Source organism: Carassius auratus, chromosome 8 (genome assembly GCF_003368295.1).
Source record: "Carassius auratus strain Wakin chromosome 8, ASM336829v1, whole genome shotgun sequence".
Lineage (NCBI taxonomy): Eukaryota > Metazoa > Chordata > Actinopteri > Cypriniformes > Cyprinidae > Carassius > Carassius auratus.
Window position 1 is genome coordinate 11,267,621 of NC_039250.1, and position 13,626 is coordinate 11,281,246.

Genomic DNA, 13,626 nt, shown 5'->3' on the forward strand with positions numbered 1-13,626 from the left:
CCCCCAACTGAGCCTGGTTTCTCCCAAGGTTTTTTTCTCCATTCTGTCACCGATGGAGTTTCGGTTCCTTGCCGCTGTCGCCTCTGGCTTGCTTAGTTGGGGTCACTTCATCTACAGCGATATCGTTGACTTGATTGCAAATTAAAACAGACACCATTTCAACTGAACAGAGATGACATCAATGAATTCAATGATGAACTGCCTTTAACTATCATTTTGCATTATTGAGACACTGTTTTCCAAATGAATGTTGTTCAGTGCTTTGGCGCAATCTATTTTGTTTAAAGCACTATATAAATAAAGGTGATTGATTGATTGATAAATGTTGTGGTACACCTTTAAGGGTTTGAATGATAATAGGCCTATGTTAAGTGGACCCAACACAAATGACTGGAAATGGAGTAGCAATACAAACATAATTAGGCTCCACCAAGTAAAGTCTCTCTAAACAACAAGCCATGGCGATCAGATATTTTCTAGGAAATCTAGATCAATCGTTGTCTATTTTCGTCCCGAGATGCTTCAGCCTAATGTGTACACATGGATCACCAAGGATTAGTGACTAGCCTATGTGGAGGGTCCTTTGCCCTTTTATTAAATTACGTTTAAAGCAACCTACTGGAGTAAATGACACAGTTATTGCATTCAATCTAAATGTTTACCGAATTTATTGCAATTATGGTTATTAAATCTACAGGATTTACTGAGGCAGTGGAGGGTCTGTGTATAAAAAGTCAGTCGGAGGGGGTTTATTAAGGAGAACCGAGGATGGCAAATTAGCTTATGGAGGGAGAATGATTTCTTTCTTGTGTTAATTTGTACACTAATCAATGCAGCCTTTTCCTAACTGTGCTGGGCTATTTGATTGTAAAGCAACTTTAATTGAAAAATGGAGGCCAGGCTGTCCAGACTGGGGGCGACTTTCTGTGGCACTAATGATGCACACTCATCTTATAGTGTCTTTATGTTAAAGATGAAAGAGGATGGAGTGGCTCAAGCTTGCATTGCAACAGATGAAGGAGAATTAGTTAAAGCAACATGCCATATGTCTGAGGACACCATCAAACCATTGCATATGAAAATACTCAAGGAGAAATAATGGTCATGGTCAAATCTACCTACTTATGAACATAACATATGGGGCCCACTTACATAAATTAACACAGGATAAATAATAATAACTAATAAATACTATTTACCAGACAGTACTGTTATTAAAGCATTTGCAAGGTAAGGGGCTAAAAAAGTTCATGTATTTTACACAGAGTTGTCAGCTATGTGTAAAAGTGACAGTTTTGATTTCATGTGAACATTTTACACATCTAGGGTAAATAGTAGCCTATGACCAGAGCTCTTTAATTACAGTTTTCCCATAGGCCTACTAAGAATTATATCTAAATCATTCATAAATTAAATCAAATCAAGATAACTCTATATCATAGAAGAGATCATTAGAAAATACATGTGGAACATCTTAGTGGTCACATAGGTGAGAACCCATGTTGAAACTGACTTAAGTTCCTATTGAGCAAGGTATTTTTATTTTTTTTATTCTGTTGATTCTTCTAAACCTATCTTTTTTTTTTTTTTTTTTTTTTTTTTTTTTTTTTTTTTTTTTTTGTTCTATACCCGTCTTTAAAAATATTTGTTCTGTTTATGCGCTTTCAGACGATTTAAATCAATACGAGTCAGACTTTTACAGAGTTATGGACATTTTGAAAAGAAGTACATTTGGTTAAACGATAACTGGAATCAGTATTTCACTGCCATACTACTATAAACAGACGTACGTGTCACTTATTTGCGTATTCCTTGATCCGCACGCAATTTATACGTCGTAACGTCATCACGGCCGATACATTTAAAGGATTAAACTATGCGAGTAAGTCGTTTTTGCTTACCTGAGGGAACCAAACAGCACAGATTTCTACGCAAATATCACGACTGACGAGATAACATACTCAACCTTACACCTTTGCACTTCCGCAAGTATTATCGATGTGACAAATTATTGACTAGAATGTTGAGGCAAGGATCAAGAGTGACACCTGTTGTATATTTCTTACCTTAAATGAGATGCAAATAAATTCGTCCTGAAACGTCAATAAATAAATAAATAATAATAATTCTTACAGGCTAATTGCTGCATATTATTTGTCCAGTATTTGTGCAGATGCTATCTGATGTTGTTTTGAAGCGATGTGAACATTTTTATTTTACCCAGTATTACGAGATAAAAGCAAGCACAGTACATTTCCTACTTGCACGCAAAATATTGAATAAAGTTTATCAAATATAATATTGTTAAAATAATAATACAATAATACCGTTTTGGGCATTGTGAATACACAAGTAGCCCTCTAAACAAAATGCATTTAGTATCAAATTATTTTCCTTGAGCAGTTGACATATTATAATGTTTAGTCCTGTTGCAATTATGAACATGCAATGCATAATAGTATAGTATACTTCTCTATACAGTATGTCCAGTATACTTCACGTGTTTTCTGCCACTTTAATAGCTCTGTCATCAATTTGGAGCATCATTCTCATATATTATGATGCAATATGGCCTCAGTGTACACACAAACACACACATACAAATAAATATTTAAACACAAATCATTAAAATAACATTGTTCCTCAGAAAACCCTGTTCCATTTAGACATACAAATCATTTTTCTCTGTTTTCATTCCTTAAATTTAGACAAGAAACACTGAAATTCCAGAAAAATAAATATTCCACAATACCATCCTTGCACAGTAGAAGATGAATAATCTGTGTACATGAGTAGGGAGGCTCGTATACCCTCGTGAAGCACAGTGAGGTGGAACAGATTACGCCACAGCCAATTGCGTGGCATAAGAATACATCAGTCTGCATCGTCTAATGGCAGCCGCACAGTGGCATAATCCTGATGGATTTGACTCTGTCATTGCCTTGAAATAAGTTTCAGAGAAGTGAAAGAACACAGAAACAACAGCAAAAAGCATCTGTTATCAACCCAGTGTTCTGCTGGAGCTAATAATGCACAATGAGATCAAACACACAGGAACTAAAGAAGATTTAATGAACATAATAAGGTAATGAGACCTCTTATGCTCATCATCATTCATGGAAAACTGACAATGAATCAATGCCCGTGGCCCAGAGCAGGCGCCCGCCACTTGTGTACACTACAGACGTGTCAATGAGAGACTAATGGATGCCATCTCAACTGAGACTTGCTGTGTCAGTTTGGCTCACAACCAAACCGCCCAAAAGCTGGAGAAAGACGCATGGCAGATAGCGATAGCTCTACATGTGTTTCATGTCAGAGCGTGTATACAGCGCTGAGACACGTCAGGTCACGCTGCAGCAGTGCCACCTGCTAAGTTTCGCTATGCGTAGTGTGATATAATGAGCCTCTGCCAATATTTCCAAGCCCGTTGAGATGCTAAAGAAGCATGCAAGTCATCCTGAAACAGTATGGCAGTGTACATAGCAAAAGCTATTTCTTAGGTAACTGTACAGCAGCTAACACAGGCTGTCAAGCGATATCTCACGCACTTTCTGCAGTACAAACATCTCCACTAACTCCCCGAGCTGTTCTCCTTCATCCTGCTGTGTTATAGTGTCAGCTGAACTTCTCAATGTCACACCTGACTCTCCTGACAAGGTGGAAAAAAAAAAGACTACAAGCTTTCCTCTAACACCTCAGCTAGATTTCACAGACAGGCTGAAGTTGATGAAATAAAAACTGGAGTGTGGAGAGATGTTTTCAGAAGGAAGGAGGAAAGCGGGGACGTGGCACACCTGTTAAAGTAATGGTCTAATTATGGAAAAGGTGGTGAAGCACTCAGCGCGAAACAGTCAGCGATCAGCATTCTCACACTAACTGTGAAAGCCGTCAGCCATTATGGGCTGGTTTTAATGTGCGCCCCGACGCATACTGCAGATTTGTGGGTAAGATGAATGATGCCCGCATGTGTGAATGCGTGTGTGTGTGTGTGTGAGTTGGGGGTGGAGATGGTCCGCTGAGCGATGCAGATGGTACATGGGAGGGGGGATCATTAGATATGAGGGTGCTTTGTTTGCAGAGCTGCAATTCTTACATTCCAATAAACCGCCTCTTCAGGTCCAGTAAATGCCACCCATACAGTTCACTTTCATGGTCCTAAACTTCCTACAAAAGACCTTGTGAAAGTTACTGCATAATAAGGAGTTGCAAAATTCACATAATACTGTTTATATGTCATGGGGTTCAAGCAAACAATGTCGTGTTTACATCTATAGAGCATGTGCTGTGGCTTTAGGAAGTTCTCAAATGTCCGCAAAATGGGAATGCCCATCATGCACATTTCTATGTATGCCATGTGGAAAACTAATGTTCTTTTAAAAAATATTTTGGCATAATGTGTCTAGCTACTAACAGGAGTATGAAACTGTCAGATCTTTTTAGCACAAGAGTATGTATTATTATTCAGCCCATGCCATGTTTATAGCATTTATGATAGTATTATTAAATTCCTGTATTTTAAAGACATTTTTGTTCATGTTTGTATGAAGAACAATTTTGGTACGTTGTTGGGTCACCTTTTGTATATATATATATAGAAATAGAGAGAGCAGACATACTTTTGTTATCTTATATTGTCTACATTACTGCATGTTTTCCAGCAGCTGTTTTCTTAGATGTTCAGGGAATGTTTGATGCTGTCAAGCCTTAGGAAAAGCATTTGGAAAAAGGCTGCAAATGCCTCTCTTCCATACATGTGTGTAAGAAAGGTCATTGCCTGTGTTTTCTAATTTACCAACACTTGTCTGGGGACCTACAGAGATGGAGATTTCTTTGTTACCAGGCAGTGTAATAATATCCTTATCTCGACCTGGGAAATCTACAGAAGCCCTGGTGACCTCCGTCTCCATGCTCAAGCCATTACTTGCGGAAGAGTGAAAAATCCGCCACGCTCGCTTCAAATATGATCCCCCCTCGCTCCCCTGTCCCCCCTTTTACTAGCAAGCATATGAAAAGGCCCCGTGTCTCTTGAATAGCTTATAATAATGTGTTTTAAGAAGCGCAGCCTTACTGCACCCAGAGGACACAGCCGAGTGCCTGGATGTAATATCCATGTATTTTCTGCAAGTAATTAAAGGTCAGTTTGGGTTAGGCTACAGTTGCCTGGCTGGAGAGAAGCACTCCTGCTCTCTTTTCCTCTCATCAGCTGTGATGCTTTGCCAAATGTGATTACATCTTTTTTAAGCCATCTGTTTTCTTGGCACTACCAATGCATAAGTTAAAAATGTACCCTCATCACTATTATCGAATACACCATCGCAACTCTGTTGCCTTTAATCAAGCAAGCTATGGTGTTCATTTTTACACTAATGTAATAATGCTTAAGGAGACTAAACGGTTTGAATGCTGTTGCGAAATGATTCAATTACATTTATCAGGACTCCACTCGAATCAAAATTAATGTGGACTCAACCTGGCATAATATTTCCCGACATCCTCATTGTTTGATCTTAACCCGAGTTAACAAGGTCAGATTTGTGACCCTGACTCCAGCGGAGGCCAATGATACTCTTTTGCTGATAGATTCAGCTGCCAACCTTGTCTCGGTCACACGCACACTGACATCGCACATGCAGAACTCACATATTCGCACACACATACGCAAGCTTGTGCTCCAGCGTCTGGCAGGAGGTCTGGCTCGCTTCGACTGGCTGCGCCTCGCTGCCCTTGTGCAGCGGTGTGCCAGTTGTGCCTCCCCCCCATCGCTGCGAATGCCACCATCTGGTGAGCCACGTGGACATCATAATCTCCCCTTAATTACATTAGCGCCGCAATCAGTTACTGCATTACAAGGCCCGGCAAAGAGCTTTTAAATCTTGGAGGAAATCATAAATAATTGCACTAAGTACCCGGCGCCAGATGTGCGTGCCAACTTGGCGGGCATGAGATAAATAGTCGCCCCTGCCGATGACGCTGTTCAATATTGGTGGTTTTTTTTGGACGATGTCATCCTTTTTTAGCCTTTGCTCTCTTTGCTCTCTCTCTCCCTCCATCATCCCATAGTCCTCTTGGCTCTCCTTTCTGCCGCTGGCATAAGGAATAGCAAGCGCTTATCGTCCATTAAGATTACGCTGCTGGACCTGTTGCTGCAGTTTTGCAGAGCAGTGGAGAGTGGTCATCCGGATATGATCAAGTATCATGTTACTTCTTTGGTTGTAGCACTTGTTTGGGAAAAGATTGTATTTATTTGTTTTGAACAATTTTTGGAGTTATCATACGTCATTAATTTTAATTATTACATCATGCATTGCTGCCTTGTCTTGCACCTCATCTGTGTTGGTTTATGTCATGATCACAAATAGATAGTTCATATCTAAATGCTCTGAAGGAGGGTGAATGTCATTGTTAAACCAGTGATGAAGTACAGGGAGCGATGGATCCAATGACGAACATGGACGCTCATCGATGAGCAGCGCGACGCCAAGTGGGTCCTTCGAAGACGTCAGAGTCACGACTGAAGCGGCTTATCACGACCTTGATCGCCGAGTCAGGAGAAGCTACCAGAAGCTGCCAAAGAGCGAGTGGATCGAAAAGTAAGGCAATGAAGCACAAGCCGCCATGACAAAAAGACATTGTGCAGAATCGTGTGTTAGCTGACAGGATCCAAGATGGGCCAGGGAGCCCCCATCAAAGACTAGATTGGCCAACCCCTACTAACGAGGGATGAACAACAGAGGCAATGGGTCGCACATTTCAAGGAACCATCCATTTCTGCCGACCACCTTCCCAGACGACTTGCTGACACCAGCAGATGACTTAAAGATCGAGGTAGGGCCGATAACCATGGCAGAGATGACGTTGCCGAAACAGGCGCTCAAATCAGCAAAGTCACGGGGTTGAACGAAATCACCACCGAGATGGTCAAGTATGAAGGCCCTGACATGGCCAGGGAACTAACGTGCTTACTGAACGCCTGTTGGGTGTGACCCACAGTCCCCAGCACAAGGTGAAGAGGAGTTGTCGTCCGCCTCCCAAAGAAGGGCAACCTCTCAGATTGCAACAACTGGCAAGGAACCACACTGCTTTCCATGCCTGGAAAAGTGCTCTGTCTGGTACCTCGTACGACATATGCACCAGGACAATCCTGCGGCACACAAGTATTCATCATATGAAACAATTATTGATCAGAGCCTGGAGTATCAACAGTGGTAGTCGATAAACTTAATCGACTTTACCAGGGCTTTGGACAGTGTTCATAGCATCCTGCGCCAGTTCACTGACCTTTTCTGTGACCTCTACAGCACCTCAAGCTGCTGTGTTTGGACCGAAAACAGCAGTACCTACTACTACCCTATGGAGACTGGGGTCAGGATAGGCTGCATCCTGTCCCCATTCTTGTTCTTATTGGCACTGGACTAGACTCTGTCTACCAACAGAGAAAGGTAACCGATGGGGACAAATGGAGTAGCTGTCGTATTTCCGACGACATCACGCTGCTGGCTCCCATCCAACCCGGCTTGGCGAACATGACGACGGCCTTGGAGCAGGAGTCAGCAAAGATTGTGCTCTGAATCAGCAGCTCAAAAACCAAAATCATGCACATCAGATAGACCCACGGACGAGTACCCGTAACTATCGCAACAGCGTACCGAAGAGGTCGATTGATTTACCTACCTGGGCAGCGTCATCTCGACGGATGGCTACACGGACCACGACGTTGTCTACTGTATTGGAAATGCGGCAATGGTCATGCAACGCCTCCAACCACTATGCAGCATAAATGCCATCGCCCTCAAAACCAAGGCATCTCTGTCATTCCAATGGTGAAACGTGAAAAAGAAAATAATGTACAGTGAGGACTTTGTTCTATGCATCATTTGTTAATTGCATTTTGAGATGTATATTACTGCACCAGTGAAGGCAGATGAACATGAGTTTATAGGGGTTCAAGCAAACTGAAGAAGCACTGCATATGTCACCAGACAGAAGTCTGTTGTTTTGACAGGAAACTCTAGTTATGACATTTTGAAAAAAAAAAAAAACAAACAAAAAAAAAAATTTAGTATAGGAACCAATTGTCACTATCAAATAGTTGTTTATTATCATGCCTGTTAATAACACACTGGCTGTTTATTAGTACTTATAAAACACATATTCTGCAAGACCATATTCTATATCCCTAATCCTACCAAAAACCTATTTCAACAACTACCTAACCTGCTATTAATAATCAGCAAATTAGTAGTTTAATGAGGCAAAAGTCATAGTTAATGTTTTTTTTTTTTCAATCACGAGAATTGGACCTTAAGAAGTGTGGAAAAAAATTAACAAAACATAAAATCAAAGATCTAATGTGAATATCTGTAATGTAAAATATATAATATGCATTTAGAAACTACTGTAGATAGGGTGAATTTCCATTCCTTTAATCAATACTAGGCCTCATATACTAATCATTCATATAATTTGCATATTTTTACTTATGCAGCAAAAGTTCTCACAAGATTTCAGATGGATTCACAAAAAGTGCACACATTCGCTATTGTACTATTGTAAAAAACAAAACAAAACAAAACAAAACAAACAAAAAAAACACATGGCACAATATCAAAATCAAATGACATTGATGAAAATAAAAGGATGAACGCATCAATAAACACACAAAAAGCAAAACAAAATTCATTCTATTATTTATTTATTTATTGGATTAAAAAACAACTAGGGATTTTTTTTCCCTAATGTCAGCACGGTTTGGGGCATAAGAAGAGCATGTGGCAGCAGCAAGCAATTTGCACGTAATGTACCAATAAATAATTATTATAGAAGTAAAATATGATATAATATGATATTAAATAATTGTTACAGTCACATATGTATTATTGTATCTGTGTTAGTGTTGCATGTCCACAGTTCCATAAATACAAATAAAATGCAAACTTAATTTAGAGCTGTAGCACAAAAAGAGGTGCTACAGTGACAAATGGTCAATTATACAGTAAACAATTGTCTTTTCTAATTGCTTTCTTATCTCACAGTTTGCTAATTGTTGAAAATAATGATAAATATCCAAATTCGACACTCGTCATTTTTAAAAGTCCTCATGAACTATAATGTCTGGCAAGAGGATGCAGCACGGAGAATGATTCATTGGACCTGAATCGACTGATTCACAATTATTCGCTTATTGTGAAAACACAAACGACTGTAGCATTCATCATATTCAGATGAGGCAGTAAAATAAATGATGCTTGAGGAGCAGACTGCCTTTGGCATTTGTGAAAGAAAGAAAGAAATAAAGAAAGAAATAAAGAAAGAAAGAAAGAAAGAAAGAAAGAAAGAAAGAAAGTCTATGTGTTGGAGAAAGTGATGTTGACCTGTCAAGTTAATTTTCATCATTAAAGCAGTATGGCTCGTAATTATGAAACATATTATAATTCACTATTAATTTGATTCAGCTCTTTTTTCAGCCATGATGATTCAGAAACTAATTCTATACATCTAGCCTTGTATATGTACTGTGTGTGTGTGCGTGTGTGCGTGACCAGAGGCACTTTACCTCCTCTCATTTGCTTTCATTCCAGACAGACCCTTGTTAGAACAAAAACCAGAGGGGTTGACGAAGGAGAATTCCAGGTATTGACTAAATATATCTTTTCATTTATCATAATTTCTCCTTCCCACTTTGTCGCAGCTTCACTGTTTAAGGAAGATGGATGACACAAGATGTTGTCTTGCCTTTCAGACTCTTTCTGCTTGGGTAAGTGTGTCCAATGCGGAATTATTTTGCCAGTTTATTACTCTCCAGTAAGCGGCTGTCACTGTGTTCCCACTCGTGTCACTTCCTGTTCAAGCCTGTGTAAGGGCTTATCTGAGTGGCATCAGCTGTCAGATGGCTTGTCAACCATTGTGAGTCTATAGAAACATAGCTGCAATGGATCCCAATTGTAAATCAGCATTTAAATGGAGCGTACTTTTAAATATTTGTGTTTTTCTGCTCTCATGAGCCTCATACATTTAGGCCCTGCACTTATTAAAATAGACAGTTATTTTTAGCAAACACTGAAATCAATAATTCTCATCTATCAAGACACCGGAACATGTAAAAGTGGATGTTTATTAACTTTATGTGGCTGGTGAATTGTAAACTAATATTACTGATTCAGAAATGTGGCATGTTCAGGTGCCAATCATCCAGACGGCAAGATACCAAAATAAACTTTAGTTGTTGGAGTTGGATAGCAACCCTTGTGAAAAAGAAGTACACTTTAGCATACAGTACATTTAAAAATATTATTAATTTCAGAGTTATAATGCTTTAAATTTAAGGAAAATGTTATTATAGGTTATATTATGGTTTGAATTTATATTATATGTAAATAGATGAACTTCATAATGCTTTTTGACCCACTTAAGTAGGACTGATATCTTTATGTAATTTCAGAGTTAATTCTATTTTTTTTTTTTTTTTAGTTAACACACACACTAATAAGTGTACTTCTTACATTAGCATTAGCATCTGCTTTGGCATAGTCACAGAAGTAAACAATGGCCCACTCTCCCACTCTGTATATCCAATCGGATAGATATCCAATCAAGATGCTGGAAGTGTAAACCAGCCAAGAAAAACTCTACACATCTTTATTTATACTCTTAAATTATGTATAACATAGAGTTTGAAAACTGCAGTGCTGCCCTTAAATCCCTCCAGTGTCTCCCGTACTCTTTCTCCCAATGCCACAAGGGCAGCCATTAATATCACAGGGGGACGATTCCCCTGGTACTGTGACTTATGAGAGGGGGTCTCGCTCGCTACTGTGACACAGACCCTGCTGGAGTGGAGAGTCGTGGAAAACGCTGACTTCCTCATAAACCAGACATGAACCCCAACCATCTGCTCCAACCCTAGTTACCTTCAACTACTGGTCTTACTGCTATCACCTGTAATACTTCATCACAGAGCAGCTCTACAGTCAGCAGTTCGCAGCACCCAACTTTTATTTCAACTCCTAGCATTTTCTAGAGTGCACCTGTTTCTCTCAGAAGGTCAGTAACTAATGTGGTTCGCACGTGGATTATAAAGTTAAGCAGTGTTTAGCATATAGAACTTGGTATTTCAGCACACACAGAGATTGTTGTTTTATGTTTGACAAGAAAATACTATTTCAGTCTTTCTATTTCAAAAAGTGTTACTTGCTGATTCTTTTTTTCTTCCCCCAGTCAGTACACTACTGTTCATAAGTTTGTGGCTGGCAAGATTTTTTTATGGTTTTGAAAGTGTCTGTTGCTCACCAAGGCTGAATTCATGTGATAAAAAGTACAGTACAAATAGAAATATATACACAAAAATTCCTTTCTTCAATCCAGTATTACAAAGCATGTGCAAGCAGTCTTCCAATATATAACATGATATATAATACACAATACATGGATAGATGGAGGAAACCAGAAAAATGTGTTTGTGCTGTGCTTAATTACCATATGTTTAGAATTTCCACCTCAGAAGTCTTGGTTGAAAACAACCCTATTAACTCAAACTGGCAACTAGTCCAGGATATTTTGTCACTGAAAACTTTACTTCATTGTATTTCATAGCTTTGCCCGAATTGCAATCTATTACCCAATTAAAAAGCATTTGGTAGCCATAAATCTATCAACAAAACAGAGACAAACAAAAGCTGAATAAAAACAAGACTGCAAAAGAAATGCCAAAGTGACTGTTCACCAATAAACTTAAAAGAAATTGTTGGGAGTCCCCCAGTAAAAATTACATTCCGGGGTAAAATACATGTTTTTTTTGTTTTTTTGTTTGTTTTTTTTGTTTTTTTATCTTCCCCAAATTAAATGAGCAAAAATGTAAAATTTTTAGGGCTAAATATACCGTTATTGGGGTCGCTTGGACCCGCGGACATGAAAAACAACAAAGATTTTAAAACCAGTTTTAAATCAATAATTTTTTTAAATCATAAGTTATGGTATTATAAAATCCAAAGTGAGTTTGACCTCACATAGCACATAATCTCTATCACACACAACAGCAATGATCACAAATAGTCTGTCAATTACCATTGCATTTAACACTAACAATGCCATATAACCTCACACACAAACATTCATGCACATCCGCACGAATTCAGCCAGACTCTCCGTAACCCCCTTCCCAAACTCGCCCAACATCTTCCCCTCGGCATTGTGTTATTTCCATTATTATTAATATCTGCCAGCTTAATTTTCAGCCCTGTCATAACGTGACAGCCTAAATGACTAGAGACAATCGCTTATTGATAACTTTCCCAGCAAACCTGCCACTGGAGCCAGCTGATCGGGCTGCTCTCTCACGCTGCGGGCGTCTCACATGGTTGAGATAATGGGCCACTGCTCCCATGCTGAAACAGATTGAATGTGCAGTCAGTCACTGTCTTACTGAATCATACTCCAGTCTATCAGACAGACTGACTCAGATTATCATTTTACTGAGGTGGGGGCAGAAAGAGAGCGAGGGAGTGGGAGAGAGACAAAGATACCGTGCATTATGTCATTCAATTTTGTGTTCATCCTGGTTTCACATTTAAGCCCGAGACATCAGACTGAACATTTTAAGCGAGATTCCGATATTCGATATTCAATTCCGCCTCTGAATTCCTGATTCGTGATGAATGTCTTCCTCTGTCAAGTGCCCCGTCACTCACATCGGTGGAGAAATCTCTATTATGATAGCCGACGTTGCTGCACTACTCTGTCAAAATCAAAGTTAACAGATCAGGTGTCAATAGGACACCATGCATCCGCTCGCTCACTCATTGTCAAACCTGAGAGCCTGTATGACACATAGACAGATATTTCTACAGCTACACAGGTCCAAAAATGTCTCAGTAGCAGTAGGCTGGACTAGACCAGTAATGGACCAGTTTTCCGCTAGTGTCAGGACTCCGGTGATGTACCTTCTGCCCTGACAACTTTCACTGAGAGAAAAAAGTGCTGACTTTATGAAAGATGAATAAACTGATAAACAAACAGACCGTTAGACTCTGTCTCCGCTGAAATCCAGGGGGAAGTTTTTGAAAGTTTTACCACACTATAGTGAAAGGTGATTAATAATACATTAGGATTAGAGAACCAGACTGGATGTGAGATATAGGAGAAATATGGGACACAAATACAACAAAAGAATACTTTGTATTTATATAAATTTATGTAGGCTATATAATATGTGTATATATACTGTATACAGAAGCTGGACGTTTGCAGGAAAACAACTGCACTTTACTCCCTGTCAGCCTCTTTGTTTTGAAAGAGGGAGGTTTTATTTGTTTTAGAGGGTCGAGAGGAGCTAAGAGAGGAAAGTAATTGGCACGGAGGTGTAAAATTCACCCTCTTCAGTGCCAGCTGTTTAAAATATGGATGGTGTTGTTTGATTTTTTTTTTGGTTTCTGCTGGATTCTGCAGGGTTGTGAGCCATATTACTCTGACCTTTTTTCGAAAAACTAGAGAAGTAAACAAAACTATACAATGATGGTTTCTCTTGTGGCCTGAAGTTTTTGAGAATTTTCTTTTCTTTTCTTTTTTTTTTGAGGTTTTGTGAGATCTGACTTTTGGTAGCTGCTCAGTGATGCTCCAGGGTTCTAATAA

The 13,626-nt window shown here is 39.3% G+C and overlaps 1 protein-coding gene across 2 annotated transcripts in view; it reads right to left on the bottom strand.

Annotated features, from left to right (window-relative positions):
• The window catches only part of mvb12bb (multivesicular body subunit 12Bb), a 71,814-nt gene extending 69,816 nt beyond the window's left edge, over positions 1-1,998 (bottom strand). For both annotated transcript variants that reach the window (XM_026269662.1, XM_026269661.1), the window contains exon 1: positions 1,902-1,998. The gene's annotated coding sequence lies outside the window, so the exon portion shown is untranslated. The remainder of the gene's footprint in view (positions 1-1,901) is intronic.
• Positions 1,999-13,626: the final 11,628 nt, after the last annotated feature.